The 19,955-nt window shown below is 38.4% G+C and overlaps 1 pseudogene; it reads right to left on the bottom strand.

Annotated features, from left to right (window-relative positions):
• Positions 1 to 6,768: 6,768 nt before the first annotated feature.
• On the bottom strand, positions 6,769 to 7,819 carry LOC116524509 (annotated as a pseudogene).
• Positions 7,820 to 19,955: the final 12,136 nt, after the last annotated feature.

Below are 19,955 nucleotides of genomic sequence, written 5' to 3'. Positions count from 1 at the left end.
CCACCCAACACCCTTCATGAGTTGGCAATAAAGGTCTCCCTCCTAGATTTTCATGCTTGTAGGAGAAGTCATTAGCTCAGAGTATCCCTGAGATGCATGGGGACAGGACTAGCCTTCCCTCCTTTCTCCACGTTACTCCATCTGGCCTTGCAGTGAGCCCTCTCTATGAGTAAAATTGTTGATGAGACAATCCACTCAATTACAGCATTTTATGTTATATTATTATTTCATGAAATAAAATGTTCAGCTCTTGATTACCAGTCTCCCAATTTTCCACCAAGGATGTGATGTGTTCTCAATGTATATTTAAGTTCTGTGAAGGTTTTCTATTTACACATTTATCCAATAAGTGTCAAGACATAAAGATTGCTAAATCCCAGGAAGAGAAAGAAGAGCCTCATAGAATAAGGGGTTTAATTTCATGAAATGATTTGCATCAAATTCATTGGCTTCTTTTTGACCTCCAAACTCATTATCTTTCTAACTCAAGGCTCAAGATGAGCCTGCATTTTTATGATTCTTTCAGACAGTTGATTGTAACAAGTTATGCTACCTTGGTTAACTGGTTTCACTTAATATTCCACCCAGAAAAGCACACTTCTGACCACAGCAGCCCTAGCAACAGCCTGCATTGTCCAAGGGCATAGAGCAAAATTGCTACTGTCACTGCTGCCACCTTTTGCTCCCTGACACCATCTAACAGAGCCTTGTGACCCTCCCATATTTCATGCCTTCCATCCCTGGGCTCCTCCTCCTTTGCCACTGAGGAGTTCAGTAGGTGCCCATATTAGACACACTTCCTCACTGACCAGACAGCAGGTGGGGAGAACCACAAACTCTCTTCAGCTGCTGTCTTGAGATGCAGCTTTCTCAGGGACAGCTGGGGAGATCAAGTACACAGTCTCAAAGTGCAGTGGTCATGTCTTGTTCATCTTTGCATCCTAGCACCTAGAATAGTGTTTAGCACTGAGTAGGAGCTCCACAAATATTTGTAGAAATAAGGAAGAGAGGGAGACAAGAAAACTGACGTGATTTGCCTAAGACACCTAGTTTAGTAGAGAACTAGGTATGAATCCTGGCTCCCAAAGTCCTATATCCGTGCTCACTCAACTCTACCACCCTAGGTTTACATTGGCCTGCTGAAAGAAAGAAAAATGAGATAAATAACAAGGGAAGGGAGAGAGGATACAGAAGAGAACACCCAGTAAAGAAAATTTGGGTTGAATTTTCAGGTGGCATAACCACAAGGCAAGAAGAGCTGATGTTTTCCTGGGTCTGAGGTGGTCTACTCCAAGGCAGATATATTGTAGTTATGGATAAATGGTGCTATTGATCAAATTCTCACATCTGGAAAAGGCCTAGAAAAATACTTGATTCCAGGCATAGTGTAAGTAGCTCAAAATGCATATTTTCAAAATGTAATTATGGCCAATTACCATTATCCCACCTCTAATCATCAAGCTTTTCTATACTTCATTTAAAAAATAAATATCTTTTCCTACCTAACCCAGCAAGATAAATGTGTCCTAAGAATTTGCTATTATTATTGCTGTTACCTTAAACATCTTTAGTGAACCAAGCATAGTAGATATTAATCTGATTTAATCAGAATGGGTCAAATTATACTTAGAATCCCCAGTGAAAATTTTAGTACGAAATTTCTTTTCAGGGCTGGCTCACTCCTGTAATCCCAGCACTTTGGGAGGCTGCAGTGGGCAGATCACGAGGTCAGGAGTTCAAGACCAGTCTGACCAATATGGTGAAACCCCGTCTCTACTAAAAAGACAAAAATTTGCTGGGCATGGTAGTGCATGCCTGTAATCCCAGCTACTCAGGAGCCTGAGGCAGGAGAATCACTTGAACGTGGGAGACGGAGGTTGTAGTGAGCCGAAATCACACCACTGCACTCCAGCCTAGCAACAGAGCAAGATTTCATCTCAAAAAAATAAAAAGAAATTTCTTTTCAAAATATGATTTTGATGTATATTTATTTTTTCATGAGGAGTGGACTGAGGCAGAGGAAGGAAGAAAAAGTAAGGAAAAGGTAATTTTTTTTTTTTTGCATTGCCATGCTGTTAACAAGACTAAAGACCAGAAGCATAGAAATAGAATAATTAAAAAGTGACGACAATGTAATATTTAGGCATGCTGTCACAGAGTCCAACAAAATGATTTTGAAAATTATCTTTAATTGTTTTACTTAGTGGGGAAAAATTAATCCAGAAAACTATAAAAAGATAAATATTTTCTATTATCCTATTGTTTGAAAATAACTACAGTTAATATTTTACTGTGTAGCCTTTTCTACTGTTGCAAAGTCGGTGCATTCCTAAGAAATCTCAACTTATCAAAAGAATGTAAAGAAACAGGTAACAATGGTTGACATTGGAGAAGGATAGCTGGGGAATAGGGATGGAACAAAAATTTCTCATTGCAGAAATACTAGCATGTGCTTTTTAGATTTTGTCCTTTACAACTATATCTCCTATTAAAATTAAGCCAAATTGAAATTTAAAACTAAGATTTTTTAAAAAATGTTTTAATGGGAACAGAAGTATTAAAACTCACAGTAGAACAGAATTTAAAAAATAGTAATTTTAACAACAAATTTATTTTCATAACTATAAATGTATTTGGTTATTGCTAGCTTTAATTTTAAAAACGTAGATCAAAACCTACAAAAGGAAACAACAAACCTACAAAACTTCCTTGCACTTGCCTCCACACATTCAGCACCCTCTAACGCCCCGTCACTGTCGCTGTGCAGGTCTGCCTGCAGTACAGTCCATTACAGCCAGGGGAAGCAGCAGCTTTTTGCTGTTCTGATGAGACCAATTCTCAGTCAGTTCTGGTTATCGCTAAGAGTGATTCATTAAATTTTGGTCAATAAGCAGCTAATTATGCTACGACCAATTTTTGTTATGGACACTTTAACTGTAGGAGAAATTAATGCCTGTATAATTTTCCAAATGCTTTCTCCAGGCATGTGTACATATACTCTAAATAGAAGTTATCTTTTTAAATCTATTTTTACCAGAAAAAGAATCACAATAAACATACTACTTTAGAAGGTTTTTTTCACCCAACAAAGCATTTTGAAACTCTTCCATGATAACAAATGTGGATCTAATTAGTATTTTTTTTTTTTTTTGAGACAGAGTTTTGCTCTTTTGCACAGGCTGGAGTGAGGTGGCACGATCCTGGCTCACTGCAACCTCTGCCTCTGGGTTCAAGCGATTCTTCTGCCTCAGCCTGTCAAGTAGCTGGGATTACAGGTATACGCTACCACGCCAGGCTAATTTTTGTATTTTTAGTAGAGACAGGGTTTCACCATGTTGGCCAGGCTGTCCTTGAACTCCTAACCTCCGGTGATCCACCCGCCTTGGCCTCCCAAAGTGCTAGAATTACAGGTGTGATCTAATTATCATTTTAACTTATCAAATTTCAAAGTTCCCTTTATCTATAATAAAAGTTTAATCCCTCATGAATGAGATTTACCTTTCAAAAAAGAAATGAATTTGCTTTTCTTCTTTAATACTGCTAGTATTTTCAGTATCTTTATGATGTTACTATACAAACCATTAAAATTCGTGTGATTCCATTATCATTTTAAGCCAGACACTAAGGCCAATGGAGGCCAACGTTCCTGTAGGCCACGGCAACCCTGGGAAATCTCACCTTTGCTGAAACTATTACAAATCCAGAAGTAATTGCAGTCCCCCAAAGGTTTCAGTTCCCCCCAACGAAGGCAGGAGTTGCGCATTACTCAGCATTCTCAGATCTATTCTAAAGCAAATTATTTTCTTAGATTGGGATTCAATTCCACACAATTCACGGATTTTTATTTAATAAGTACAAGGCATTGGCTCAAGGAGAAGGATGCAAGCTAAACTGGGTCACAAATTTTCCTGGACACTTATAACCTCATAGGAAGACATATTTACATAAGTAAGTATGATACAAGGAAAATTTGTAAGACAAAATAAACGAAAGTATTATAAGAAACACAGAGGAGAGATAGATTACATTAGGCTGAGTGAAGTGGCTTTTGAGTTGCTGCTAGAAGAGTCCGTAGGATTGTGATCAGAAGAGAGAGGAAGGGCTGGGTGGAGCAACAAGAGTTTGGGCTATTAACACAGGTTTGAGTCAGGCTGACTGGAGCTATAAAGCCCTTCTCCTGTTCTCTGTGTGTCCTTTTCAGTTCCGTCTTCCTGAGGCTGCTGTGTTTCTGGGCATGCCCAGGGGATCTTCAGACTTTACAAACCGGTTGTGCAGAGCCAGGCATTTCAATAAGAAACAAAATGCTGAGTAACAACATGAAGTCAGAGTGTTGCTTGCCAAGACCTGGGAGGCCTGGGTGGTTTCCCAATCTTAAAGAAGCAGAAGGATATTAAAGTGAGTCTCCCGAAGGAAAACGTGGATCTACTTACCAACACAGAAAATGATACATAAGGATTCGATTTAGGTAGGTACACCACCTGTGATGACTTGGTCACTTCCAGAGCTCATGGACTAACTGTAGGTCTCAACTATTTTGACTGTTTTCCAGAACAGACTAATACATAACTAACAGCTTACCTTTGTGAAGAATATCTTATGCACTGTAGAACAGATAATTTTCAGTCCTGGGCCAAAGCAGGGAAAGTTTGGAGAGATTTAAACAGGAAATGACTCTGCTACAAAGAATTCAGGAGCACAAGTGAAGTAAGTGAACAATCCGGGCACAATTGATGAGTTCTAGATATCTTGGGAATAACAGCGCTTGTTGCCAGCTCAGATGGGTGAAATCCCAGTCTGATAAAGGGCTCCAGGGCTGCAAGGAGCCCACTCCTTGCATCACACCAGTGTCACAGGTTTACCATCTCCTCAGTTCTTATTTAGCATCCAAAGGCCTTTTGCCCCATCACTCACATTTGACCACTTAGTCTAGGAATGAGGTATCAAATATTGGGGAGATCTCATAGAGCCTACAACTAAAATAAGCAGAGGAATTAGAAGCTGGACAGAGTGACCCAAGGAGGACTGGGGATAACTTAAGAGTTCATTCTTTTAATTTTTGCTGAAAATTCTTCATCACAATTTAAAAATATAAGAAAAATATCAGCTTCTGACTGAAAACTTGGATAACACAGAAATATATAAAGTAGAAAAAACCCAAGTCTTCCATTGACAAGTAATTATTAGGAATATTTCTTTTCATTCTGTGTTCTCTGCACATATGAAAGTATAAAATTGGAATCATAGTGTATATACAGTTTTATATTAATTTTTTACATAGTCACTTTACTAACAATACATACACTATGTTATCACTATAGAATATAAATTCAGGTTTGACAAGAGAATTTCACAAGCGCAATAAAGCATTCAAATTAGCTGGGCATGGTGGTGTACATCTGTAGTCCCAGCTACTCAGCAGGCTGATGTGGGAGGATTGCTTGAGTCTAGGAAATCAAGGCTTCAGTGAGCCGTGATTGTGCCATTGCACTCCAGAGCCTGGGTGACAGAGCAAGACTCCATTTCAAAAAAAAAAAAAAAAAAAAAAAATTACAAATAAAGCATTCTGTTGTATATCAAAGTTTCTGCATAGTAACTGGCCAAACCAGCTTGTTCATTAGTCACTTTCATTATAGGTAATGCGTTTAGTTTCATGTTTATGACTCTTCTGGAGAAAATTTTAAAAGTGTTCTTCACTTACCTTAGCATGAGTGCTTAAAATACATATTTCTATTTCAAGATGACATTTAAAAATTATTATAACAGCAGTTAAAATATAATTCTGCAATTATAAAAGAGCTAAACTGGAGTCCATAATTAAGTTATTCTCATGTTTGCAATTGTGATTCTGAAGTAAATACTATTACCATGCAGCTCTATTGTAAGATTTCTAGATTTGGTTTAGACACACATATACACTTGAGAGTTGTGGGAGGCATTATAAGTTATTAATATGTTCCATGCACATTTTAGAAAGAGTTCTTAAAGACCCAGCCAGTCCACAAGACAGACAGAAGAAAAGTTAAATTAATTGGAGCAGATAGGACTCCTCTATAACATTCAAAGCATGTGAAATTCTGCAGCAAACTGGGAGTACTTCAGGATTGGCTGGCTATCTTCTTTATAACTATTTCCTTCCTTCCTTCTTTCTTCTTCCTTTCTTCTTTTCTTTCCCCTTCCTTCCTTTCTTCCTTCCTCCCTCCCCTTTCCCCCTCCCTTATTCCCCCCTTCTTTCTTTCTTTCTTTCTTTCTTCCTTCCTTCCTTCCTTCCTTCCTTCCTTCCTTCCTCCCTCCCTCCCTCCCCCCTTCTTTCTTTCTTTCCTTCTTTCCTCCTCTCTTTCCCTTTCCTTCCTTTGTTCCTTCTTCCTTTCTTCCCCCCTCCCTCCCCTCCCCCTCCTCCCCCCCTCCTCCCCTCCTTCCCTCCTCCTCTCTCCCTCCCTCCCTTCTTTCTTTCTCTTTCTTTCTTCCTTCCTTCCTTTATTTCTTTCTCTCTCTCTCTTTCTCTCTCTTTTCTTTTTTTATACAGTCTCACTCTGTTGTCCAGGCTGTAGTGCAGTAGCATGATCTTGGCTCACTGGAACCACTGCCTCCCATGTTCCCGTGATTTCTCTCCCAAGTAGCTGGGATTACAGGCATACGCCACCATATCTGGCTAATTTTTTTTTTTCTTTTTTTTTTTTTTTTTTTGTATTTTTAGTACAGATGGAGTTTTGCTATGTTGGCCAGGCTGGTCTCAAACTCCTGGCCTCAAGTGATCCACCCACCTTGGCCTCCCAAAGTGCTGGGATTACAGGAATGAGCTACCACACCCGGCCCTAATTTCATCTTTACAGTCTAAGAAGATGGCTTTAAAGTTTTAACACCATCGAGTGCAATTAGGTGACATGTTTCTTTTTTGTTAACTTGACTTCCCCTGAATGACCTAGTTAGTGAACTAGTCACTAGTAATTTGGTCACCAGACAAAACAAGCCTGCAAGAAAGGAAGCCAGTGTTCAAAATACCGTGTTCTCATCTGAATCCATTTAAATAATTTATTTCTGAAATAAACATGTCACCTCAATAATGAGATGTCTAACTAAAGTAAGCTCCTACAACAAGACCAAGACAACATTTCTTCCAAGGCTTAGGCTTTGCCCAGAATTCTTAACGCACAGAACAGCGCATACCAACAGTGATTGCTTCTACAACAAAGCCTTGGGCTGCCACACACATGTGGATCAGGGGCAGGGACATTTTAGCATTTCCTGTGCTCATCCATTTGTATAATCCATATGCAACAATTGCTAGAAAGCTCACCATTCCAATGAGAACAAATGGTGCCTCTTCAACTTTTTGAACAAGTTTGGATTCCTGATCTTTATCATATGAAGAAAGGGAAACATCTGTGTCTGTTGACATACTGATTGCATGAAGAATCTCTCTAGAGTGAGAAAATCTCTCACAATCCAGCTGATCTCTATGTTAATTTTTATCTAACATAATACTATAGTCATTTCTCATGTTATTAAGCATTATTGTAAACATTGCATTTAATCCCTATATAATATTTTATCTCATAGGTATATGACAGTTTATTTAACCATTCCCCTTCTTGGGATGTTTAGAGTGTTTCCATGTTTTGTTTTTGTTTTATTATAAATAACACTTACGGACATCTGCACATATAAATCTTTTACCACAAATAAAATTGTTTCCCTAGGATTCATGTAAAAAAAAAAAATGGAGTGAGGTTTGAAGCTGTTGAGCTTGATGGTTCCTTCTTCTTTCCAGGCACTGTGGATTCAAATGATTTGGAGGAGCGGGTTCTCTGAGCCAGGATTCTAAAGTTCCTATTCAGGAAAGAGCCACATTGTATGGTTACCCTACCACAAAGATACAGGCGAGAAAAACCGAGACCTGGCATAGTAGAACAGAGAGAGGCACTGACAGAATGGGCCCTAGACTTCCAGAGTCTGGGAAACTTGGGCCAGATAAAGACTAGGAGTCTGGCAGCTATTACTGTGAATCACTCTTACTCTACAGCTGGGCGTGTGCCATTCCTCCTGACCCTTAACTAGAAACTTCCTGTGGATAACCTGGCTTCTCATTCTCCTGGGAACATTGAAGCACTCAGTAGAGACCTTCCACAAGCTCCCTCCACCACATCTTACCCACTTGCCTTTCTCTATGTACATATATATCTGTCTTTCTCTCAATACCATGTATAGGTTGACAACACTCACATTTATATCTCCAGCTCAGATTTCTCCCCATGTCCTGATTTGATAGCTAATTTCCTACATAACACCTCTCTTTGAATGTCTAATAATCATCTCAAATTTGTATGTCCAATACCAAACTGCTGATCTGCCCCCAAACCTGTTTTTCCTGTAGTCTTCTGCACATAAGTTAAGGGCAACGTCATCCTTTTACCGTCTCATGCCAAAAAACATGGAGTCCTTCTTGATTTCTGTTTCTCACACCCCACATCCCATCCATCAGCAAATATTTGCATCATGTCTCACCAGATTAGTGCAGCCATCTCCTTGCTGATCTCACTGCTTTTCAGCCTATTTCACAACACAGCAGCTGAAATAGTCCTTTTAAAACATAGGTCAGATCATGTCACTTCTCAAACCTACCAAAGACTTCCATTTCACTTAGAGTAAAAGACTAAGTCCTTATAACGGCTATACACAATGTGCCCCTTTCCCACCCCCTTACCTACCTCATTTCACATCCTGCTATTTTCTCCTTTGTTTGTCTCTGCTGCAGCCACGCCGTTCTGTAAATATGCCAGGCACTTTCCTGGTTCAGGGTCTATGTACTTCCCATGCTTTCTGCTCTTCTTCCAGATTTCTACACAGCTCAGTCCCTACATCCTTTATGTCATTACCGGTTCATCTTCTCATGCGACTTTCCTGACCACCACATTTAATTGCAAACTCCTTCCCCCAACTCTCCTTGTCCTCTTTCCACCTTATTTTTCTCCATCATGTTTATCACTCACCGACAGACCATACTTATTTAGTTTGTTGTCTGTCTGTCCCTACTCATAGACAATTCTTTAATCTGTTTTGCTCATTGCTGTATACTTAGCACCTAGATAGTGCCTGGCACATATTTGGTGCTTCAAACATACTTGCTGAATAAAGTGTAGGCATGCTGTGTAAAGGCATGGATAGGTAAGGACTTTTGGGTTAGGATTGTGAGAAAGTGATTAGCAGCAAGATGTTTTCACTCAATTTTCTGATTTCTATTACAGAATCTGGGCCAAAACTGTGATACACCAAAGAACCAGAATTATCACAGGTGAAGTAAACCAGGCCAATTGTCTTGTAGATCCTCTTAGGTATTTTTGAGAATTATACATGTTATGGGAATTTTTAAACTTCTGTGTGCTAAAGCAAATTAGAATGCTTTGATAAAGCTTATTTTGGATTTCTCAGTGCTTCTACTTGGTCACAGAATATGGAAAGGGGTTCTAGAAATAGAATTAGTTGAGGGAGGAAAGAAATTAACGTGGAATTGAGTGACTTCTAAATTTCTAGACACTTTACATCTCATTTAAACTTTTGAGAACTTTTGAGTCAAGGAATATTATTCTAGTTACAAATATATAAAAATTGAGATTTAGGCCTGGTGCAATGGCTCATGCCTGTAATCTCAGCACTTTGGGAGGTTAAGGCAAGAAGAGGGCTTGAGCTCAGGATTTTGAAACCAGTGTAGGCAACACAGCAAGACCATGTTGCTACAAAAAATTAAAAATTTATCTGGCTGTGGTGACACACACCTGTAATCTCAGCTATTCAAGAGACTGAGCTGAGAGAATCATTTGAGCCTGAAAAATCAAGTCTGCAGTGAGCCATGGATCATGCCACAGCAATCCAGCCTGATGACAGAGCAAGACCCTATCTCAAAAAAAAAAAAAAAAAAAAACTGAGGTTCAGAGAGAATTATTAATTTCTCCAGTGTTGGACAGCCAGTAAATGTCAGGCTTAGAATTCCATCCACTAGCTAACTGAGTAATTTAGAATATAGACCAAGTTTGTTCAATGCACGGCCCGCAGACCATATCCGGCCCAGGACAGCTTTGAGTGTGGCCTAAAACAAATTCATAAGCTTTCTTAAACATTATGATTTTTTTGTGATTTTTTTTTTTTTATTTTAGTCCATCAGCTATCATTAGTGTTAGTGTGTTTTATGTGTGACTTAAGACAATTTTTCTTCCAATGTAGCCCAGGGAAGCCAAAAGATTGGACACCTCTGACCTAGACTCTATAGCTAATATCTTGACAAATTAGCTAACTTAGGAGAAATCATTTAATATTTGTCTCAGTTGTCTACAAAAAAAAAAAAAAAAAGTAAATTCACTTCATATGCATACCTTAGAATAACCCGGGGTGATAATTTGGGGTTTTTCTGGCTTTTGTTATTTTCTCAGCTATTTCAAAAGAAAGAAATTGTTCTAAATGTTAGGATCCACTGGGGCTATTATGTTTCCTAGTTCAAATCTTTAAACTGTTGTTAAACCACAACAATTACCACAAGCACAGAGTCTCCTGGAACATTTTCCCAAGTAAAACAAATACTTTAGCTGTGTGAGGGTGTCAGGCAAAGCTAGAAATGGGACTCCTTGCTGGCTATCCATGTGAAGGGCTTTGTGTAAGGAAATCCTATGTTGCCAGCACAGTCACTTGTCAAAGACAATAGCTGTTGGCAGAGCATTAATATGTGAGGATTGGGAGAGCTGCCAGTGGAAGCAAACTCTTTTGTGGTGTGTACAATGTTGTGCTGGGGCATCAGCTGAAGTTCACCATTGATGACCATCTGAAAACTGCCTTCCACCCACAGTACACCCAAATGGACAACTCAGCAAATTGAAGAATGAATTTCTAGGGAGAGGCAACATGGTGTAATTAATGGAAAAAGAATTAGAATAGAAGCGAAAAAACCCTGATTTTAATTCCAGTGTGGTGACTCTGATGCCTCCTTTAACTTCCCTGCATCAATTTCCTTATTCACTCACTTACCCCGGCACTCATTCAGGCATCCAGCAAGTATTTACTGAATGCCAACTTGTATCCAAGGCACTGGCTTAAGTGATGTGATCATTTCATGATTCTGCTTTATGTATGTTAGAGATAATAGTCCCATCTGGCACAAATTGATGTAATGAGGATGAAAACCCAGTTTCCACTTTGGTAGAAATGGAAATGTGTTTGTCTTGCCTACTTCATGGATCTATTATGAGAATCATAAGAGCTAATTATGTGGGTAGACTTAATGAACTTAAAGCGTTATATACGTATGCAAAAAATACTTTGACAAAGATGAAATTTATATCATTGCTGAATATTACTTGGGGAGAGAGGCAGAGAAAGAGAGAGAGAGAGAGAGAAAGAGAGAGAGAGACAGACAGACAGAGACAGAGTATGCTAATGAAATCCAGTGCCATTTTCCTATTTTCTTTTTTCAGTGAAAGCAAGACTTACAAAGATAAAAATAGAAGTCAGTTTCAACAATTATTCTTATAATTTTTTCAATGAAAATCCACAGATAAGAACCAAACCTATGATTCCCAAACTATACTCTTATACTATCAGTAGTCTGGGTTCTGAAATTCAATGCTGCAACTGGGAGTAGAGGATTTTATTGCTAATATATCAGGATTAGGCTTTGCTGCACATTAAAAATAAATGTAAACTACCAAAGCCTTAAGCAAGTTGGAATTTGGGGATTTCTTTTCTCAGATAAAAGGAGTTGGAAGAGAAACTATCTAGCTATGACCACTCCATAATATCATTTGGGACCCTCCAGGCTTTTTCCCCTATTATCTTAACACATGGCTTTTATTATTAAGGTCATCTCTGGGCTGCTGAAGCTCTGGTTATCACACCTGCATTGCAGCCAAAATAAGAAGGAAATGCAGAGAGTATCACGACAAGCTGAGTAAAATTCTGTTAAGCAGCCCTTCTAGACATTTCATCTAGTAATTATGTTTTCATATCTTTGACAGAAATTAGTCATGTGGCCATACTTAGACGCAGGGGAGACTGGGAAATGTAGTTTTTGTCTTGAGAGATATTCTGCTGGGATAAGAATCAAGATTAAGCAATTAGCTATCTTTTCCACACAAAATATTAAGAAAAAATATGTTAATGGATGGAATGTTCTCAATTACAAATTTTTCTCCATCCATTTTACATATTTCTTCGGTTTTAAGAATATTATCATTCTTCTATAATAGTATACAACAGTATCAGGTTCAATGCAAAGTTATATACTGGGTTTTTTAAAAAAATAATCTAAATATTTATATTTCATTTTATCCTACAAAGAGCAACATGATTTTCAGTTGCTTTATCACATGAATACATTCAGGCCCCATTAATCCAAATGAAATAAAATTATAGAAGTCTAGAAATCCATTCTGTATGGAACCAAGCTAACAGTGTTCCTTCTTCTAACAGCCTTAGCCCAGGAGCATTTACTAGTGAGCATATTGATTTGAATGTCAGCATAAAATAAGGCATCCCTGAATTTTTTCCCGACAAAGAAAAATGTCCATGCACTGTGGCCACAGCACGTGTATCTTTCTACATCTGACCTCAAATTCCTAGCAACGTGATTGTTCTCTGAGTGGAAGCCTCTTGGTGTTCTGTGCTACCTTCATCCATGTGAGTATATGTAGGTCTTTCTGTTCATTTAGAGCTTGTTTTCTTTTTGTGACAGGATCTCACTCTGTTATGTAGGCTAAATAGAGTACACTGGTGCAATCATGGCTCACTGCAGACTTGACTTCTCTAGCTAAAGTGATCTTCCTGCCTCAGCCCCTGATACACTATCCCCCAGGAAATACTGGTGCACACCACTATGCCCAGCTAATTTTTTATTTTTTTAGAGATGGGGCCTCACTATGTTGCTCAGGCTGGTCTCAAACTCCAGGGCTCAAGATCCTCCCACACCACTGTCCCAAAGTGTTGGTATCACAGGTGTCAGCCACTACACCCAGACAGAATCTGCCTTAAGACTTTAAAGAATTCTGAGCAAGAGTGCTCATTCCCTAACCTAAGGAGCCTTACAAACTAACTGGGTTATGAAAGAGCACCAGCCATCCCAAACTGTCCTGATTGGGGAAGTGAACTCTGTATGCCACAAAGCTGAATGTTAGCCAAATGAGAAACGTATGCTCCAGACTCTAATGTAAAGTTTTTGTTTCTTTAAAAAACAACTACATTAAAGTGACATAAACTTAAATTTAATCTAATTTGGACCTTATTGGTAAGCAGTATAAATTTTGGATGAAATATTTTGGAGAAATTTGAAATATCTACTATGTTATGTGACCTTAGACAAATAACTTAACCACATTAAGTCCTTGTTATTATCTGGATAATAACAATAATGTCAAATAATAATAATAATGTCAAAAAACTGACAGTCTTTTTGAAGATTACTGTGTCAAGACTGTAAATTACATGAGAAAGATACACATGCTGGCCGGGTGTGGCAGCTCATGCCTGTAATCCCAGCACTTTGGGAGGCTGAGGCTGGTGGATCACCTGAGGTCAAGAATTCAAGATCAGCCTGGGCAACATAGTGAAACTTCATCTCTACTAAAAATACAAAAATTAGCTAGGTATGGTAGCATGTGCCTGTAATCCCAGCTACTCGGTAGGCTGAGGCATAAGAATTGCTTGAACCCAGGAGGCAGAGGTTGCAGTGAGCTGAGATCATGCCATTGCACTCCTGCCTGGATGACAGAGCAAGATTGTTTCAAAAAAACGGAAAAAGAAAGATACACATGCTGTGACCACAGTGCAAGGACATTTTTCTTTGTTGGGAAAAATTCAGGAATGCCTTATATTTTATGCTGATATTCAAATCAATATTCTAAGTTATAATAAATCTAAGTTACATTAGACTCGACACAGTAATCTTCAAATGTATTGCTATATTATTAAGTATACATAAAATAACTTACTGGTCATTCTCTACCTAGTCCAAGGATTTTGTCACTAACTTGCTAAAATACTTTTAGCAATACTTTTAATTAGAAGTAAAGAATGTACTCATTCTAATGAGGGACTTGAACTCTACAATCTGTGATAACCTACTTGATGTTAGTGTTCTACCATTCTAGGCCTTATTATCTTTAGATTCTTTTTTCTTCCTTGGGTTGTTTCTTAATTCTGGGCATTTTGCTGCCCGTTATCTCTCTCTTTAATGGTTGGCAAAGGGACATAACAACAATTCTGATAAACAGAGCAAAGAAAAGTGGAAATGTGCCAGAGGTATGCTCAGTAGAATGTCATGTCATTTACTGATCAAATGGCACAGAGAACCCAGGCTCTGGAGTCAAAAGTGGGAAGCTATTGTCCTAAAACTATTCTACATAGGCCCTTAACATGACCCTTAACAAATCATACAACCTCAGAGATTTCACCTATAAATTGAAAATGTTAATATCATATATCTTTTAAGATTTGTTGGCCAGGTGCAGTGGATCATGCTTGTAATTCCAACACTTCGGGAAGATCACTTGAGCTCAGGAATTAGAGACCAGTCTGGGCAACATAGTGGGACCCTGCCCATACTAAAAGTCAAAAATAATAATAATCAGATGTGGTGAGGTATGCATAATCCCAACTACACAGGAGGCTGAAGCAGAAAGATCTCTTGAGCCTGGGAGATCAAGGCTGCAGTGAACCATGATCACGTCACTGCACTCCAGCCTGGGTGACAGGAGAGGACTTTGTCTGAAAACAAACAAACAAGATTTATCAGGATTATGATATTACCTATTAAGTATTGTGGGCAATGTGATAAATGTTGCCTATTACTATTAACCAACACCATTATGAAATATCTCTATATATTAACAACAGAATTCCCCCAATCTGAAGGTCCATCTATTTCAAACAATATTTGATTTAATGCAATTCTAGTACAACAGAATACTCCTAGAGTGATAACAATATGACTAAACTTGTTTCTAGGTCATTTCAACAAGAAAATTTAGACTTCATTATCAATTTGTCAATGCTTATTTAATCCATCGTTCATTCTGAGTCCCTTGCCACTTTTATATTGTCCTTTTCAGATGTCTTTCACAGCCCTTTGGCTTTAATGCATTGCTATCTTCCCAATTCACAGTTCAGTTTCATCAGCACTCCTGTTTCCTGTTTTGTCACTGTCTAGGCTGCTTGTTTTGCACCTCGAACTCCTTCCTCTTCCTCTTCAAAGGATATCGTCAACATTTCCAGTAGGGATGCCACAAACGTCTCTTGCTGCAGCTCTTCCTTTTCTTTCTTTTTTCTTTTTTTAACCTCCTTTGAACCTTCATAAGCTTCCTGTAATGACTGTGTCTCTGTTTCAGCTATTTCGGTATTTCTGTGGCTTTTGATTTTGATCTGGATTCACGTCTTCTAGCCAAAACCATCTCAAACAAGTAGTTTGAGGTTTTTGCTGGAAGGTAATTTGAATTTGTTTACATGGCCACCAACTCCCAATTTTAGATGTCCTGAAATTTCTCCAGTAGAGGAGTGGCCTTACCAGATTACCTTTCTCTTATTAGCACTATTATTAACAGGGATGGGCTCTTTTGTTTATGAGCTAATCATGCTTCTTATAATTCTAAATAATTACTGCTAAATCAGGAGAATTAGGAAAGTCTCTCATTTCAGCAGGACTGAAAAAGGTTAACTAAAGTCAACCATAGACGTAGATATAGCTACATGATTTGGTATATGTACATCAATAAGAACAGTTATGCACACACATACGTGCACACACATACACAAAAACACACAATTATTCCTTTACAATCTTCTGGCATCTTTTCCTCAAGGAAGCCACAAACACAAACTGGATATGAACAAAATAACTCAGCAGATGATGAATGACCTCCTCCTCCTTCTTGTTTTGCCACCATTGTTTAGGTGAAGAGCCAAACAAGTCCCAAGTATTTCTCAGGCTGCTCTCAAATTACTGGGCTCTGTGTCATGAGCATTCAAATGTTTATTTCACAAATATTCACTGAACACCTACTATGTCCCAGGTCCTCACAATATAGCTATGTACAAAACAGACCAGATCCCTGACATGTGAAACCTTGCATTTGGACGGGTGATTAGTTTCCAGAATCAGACAGTCTGCTCATTTGAGAAACTGCTGTGTGGTTCAAGATTCCAGAGGAGAACACCGAGACAGGAGTGGACTGGGTTTATCACATGTCCCATCTCGTGGCTTCATAGCAGGCCAAATGCAATACAGAGAAGGATGTTGCTTACTCTTCCTTCCTGTTTCTGTCACTCAGACAGGAGCTAGACAGTTCCTTTCCTATCAAGCTAAGACTTTTGCTTTATTTCTTATTATTCTCATCAAGTGAGAAGGTCTCTCTTACCTTACAGTATTTCTGACCTGAACTGTAACTTTCACCACGAGATAGGATAGTTCCCCTGAGAGACTTTCACTTGTTCTGTGGTATCACTCTTTAGACTGCCTGAGATATATACCGGAAAATGCCACATCTTAAAAACCACCACTGAGTTCTTAATTGAGTCCACACTTTAGTCTTTTATCCCTTTGATTTCTATGGTAATAAAAAACATAGGCCGCCTATTTGCTACTCCTATCTTCCATTCATTTGTGTGTCATTAGGTAGGTTTTTGTTTTTTTAGCTTACATACAGCTATTAAGCATTTCCCAAGTCTTTTTAATATTATCTTGTTTGCATGAAATAAGGATGTAGGAGTAAGTTTGGCTTTTGGCTATAGGTAGTTGGAAATATTTCTAAAGATCCACTGCTTCTGAGATCTCTTATTCTTGTTTTCAACCAACAGAAATTGGAAAATAAAGATTGTGTGAGTATAAAACGAATGCTTGAAATGTTTGTCATCTTTGGAACTCTATTTCTATGGCTTTTGACTTTTTTTTAAGATGGCCTCACCTAAAAGTTGCCAAGGCCAGGCCAGAGTCCTTCTTATGAACAAATGACAAGGGACATGATAGCCCATAATGAATTCAGTCTGGGCTATCTGTGGTGTTTTGTGTGGATAAAAAGTAAAAGCTAATTTTGAGTACAAAGAAAATGAATAAAGCTTCTTGCCACTAAGATAATTAAGACTGTTGGAAGGCAGCATCATTCTATTCAGCTGGACCTATGCCCTCCCGCAGATGGGAACAATGCCACATGGTTAGGGAGCTTGGCTGTTACCCAAGTGGCTCCTATTCAGTTCTCCATTTGGGCAAAAGGGGATGGAGAAGAGCATTTAGGAGACTTCCTGGGTTCAAGCCATGCCTCTGCCACTTATTTGCTATGTGCTTTCCTAGTAACCTGAAGCAACAGGTAACAATATTCACCTCATAGAGTTGTTGGTAAGGTTTAATTGAGATAGTCCACACAATGCATGCTGCCTACCTTGCACATAGTATAGTAGATGGGAGATGTTATCACTGTGATGATGATGATGGATGTCCAGGGAGAGGCCAATCTGTACCTGGAGAGACTCAGTAGGTTACTCAGAGTCAGGAGTCACAAATGTGAACCAGGCAGCAAGCTTCAGAAAGTGATTGATAGGGCAAGTTGACAGGGATTGTTAAGAAAGATACAGAGAATGCTGGTAAAACCAGGAGGAATAAGGATGCCTTTTTCTCTTATTGGAGCAAGGAGGACATTACCTTGTCTGTATCCAAGTAGTCAAGGGCCTGAACCTTGGAGAAGATGTTGAACCCCACTAGTGTGGTTAAGGTCAAATGAGGCAAAACTGTTTTGGTTTTCGGTTTGTTTATCTGGTTTGGAATATTCCTGGGAAGGAATTTTACGGATTTTGCTTTTCTAATATCTGACTTCTGTGTAACTGAAGGAAAAATAGCACTCTAGTAAGTCTTTATAATGCCATACGCATATAAAATGAGACAAGAAGACCCTGTGAAGGATGATAGGAATGACGGATCTCATCCTACTAAGGGAATAACTTTCCTTCCAAACATATTACAGTTATATAACCTATAAAATGCATTGCTATGAAAAAGAAAAAAGAAAGAAAGATAGATTGCTATAAAATGACCCATCTGTTTGAAAATCCCACTGCTATAATTTGTATAGTTAGAAAACTGGTATATGAAAATGTGAAGATCGGCAAGAATCAAGAAATAGTTTTTTAGTACCTATTGTGTGTAAGGTATTATTACATAATCACAGAATTATCCTATTATTTTGCTTTATGCATAGATTTGCATTACCTAGTCAATATTTAACTGATGTATCTAACCTCTGTAAAAAGAATTCAGAATCTCATAACTTAGGTAGTATACACAGTAGTCCCCCCTTATCCATAGTTTTGCTTTCCATAATTTCAGCTACCTGCAGTCAACTGTGATCTGTAGATATTAATGGAAAATTTTGGAAATTAACAATTCATAAGTTTGAAATTGTGCACCATTCTGAGTAGTGTGATAAAATCTCACAGCGTTCTGGTCAGTCTTATCTAAAGGTGAAGCATCTCTTGGTCCAGCTTATCTGCGCTATAGACACAACTATCTAGATTGTCAGATTGAAAAAAACATAGTATAGACAATATAGGGTTTAGGACTATCCGCAATTTCAGGCATCTGCTAGAGGTCTTGGAACGTAGCCTTCAAGGATAAGGGGAACTATTCTATTCATAAATTCATAGCATTTTAAAGCTGGAAGGACTCAGAAGGGAATGAAAATAAGTGCCCTAGGTTTTCCTTAAAATGCTAGGTAGTGTCCTAAGGAGCATTTGAAATTTTAAAATATTTTTAAAACACTTCATAAAAGAAAGTTTTTAGTCAAATATATCAGTGCTCACCAAATCCCCGCCTATTATAAGAATTTACTTATCCTAGCAATGTCAACTTTAGGAAGCAAAGAATAGAAACTGAGGTAATATAAGTGACATATTCAAGGGGAAAGGCATGAATCACTCAACAGAGTGAGATAATCAGTAGAGCATCTGAAAAAATGAGGCCTTCTCATTTGACCTGTTTATTTTGTTCCCAGATGAAAAATTCTGGGAATTTTCTGAATTCTCTTCCTCTTGGGGTAGATAAATGTCAAATCAGAAAAAGGCGGCCAGGTGCTTTTGTTCAGTGTGGGCTCATGGGGAAAGTCCTATAATATTTTCAGTTGGTTGCTATGAAGGCAGCCAGCAGTGAGCTCAGCCAGCATTGTTGTGGGAGGGTACTACGACATCATTTAACAGAACACTGAGTGTTGAAATTGTGCAGCAGAGGAAAAGAAAAGCAAAAGGACAATAACAAAATTTGCCAAATACAAAACCACAAAGTCCGCATAGGAAAAGTATAGTTTTCAAACTCCAGAAGGTATTTGCAAACACCAGTGAGTGAGCTATGAATCTTGTTTTCCCATAGGCCCTACCATCAGTAGAGATCCCAGGGAGAACAATTTACCTGCACATTGTTGCCAAGGAATGGGGAAGACGAGCCAAATTATTTGCAGATTTAGCTGAGCTTTGAAATAACTGAAAAATTATGCTTCAACTTTTACAGTTTGTTAGGTAGGATTTCCAGGATTGTAAGGTCCTCACTCTAGAACTTCTGAAAATAATCAGATGAATTTAAATTAAAGAACTAATGGCCTTAACTGTGTTTAAATGGGAATGAAGCAACAATGACCCTCATCATGAGCTATTCTCTTCTACGGCTCTGGAGAGACTTTTTTTTTTTTTTTTTTCTGTTCAGAGCTTCCTGCTTGGTGTTTGTCTAAGCAGGGAGGAAAGCCATTGTTTGAACTTTGCAATAACAGATTGCAAGCTAAGGCTTTTCTACACTTTGTTTAATTTTCCTGAAATGTTCCTTTCTACAGAAAAGATCTGTTGGTGACCTAGCATGCTTTTTGTCTTACTCAATATTCCCCTGGGGATGTAGTTAAAACAACACTTAGCTGTAATTCTCCTGGGTGGGGAAGTGCTTGGTGGTGGCAATGAAA

Source organism: Sapajus apella, unplaced genomic scaffold (assembly GCF_009761245.1).
Source record: "Sapajus apella isolate SASKATOON/1434 unplaced genomic scaffold, GSC_monkey_1.0 scaffold45, whole genome shotgun sequence".
In the NCBI taxonomy this organism is placed as follows: Eukaryota; Metazoa; Chordata; class Mammalia; order Primates; family Cebidae; genus Sapajus; species Sapajus apella.
The sequence above is the reverse complement of the archived record's forward strand: the minus strand, read 5'-3'. Positions and strand labels throughout refer to the sequence as shown.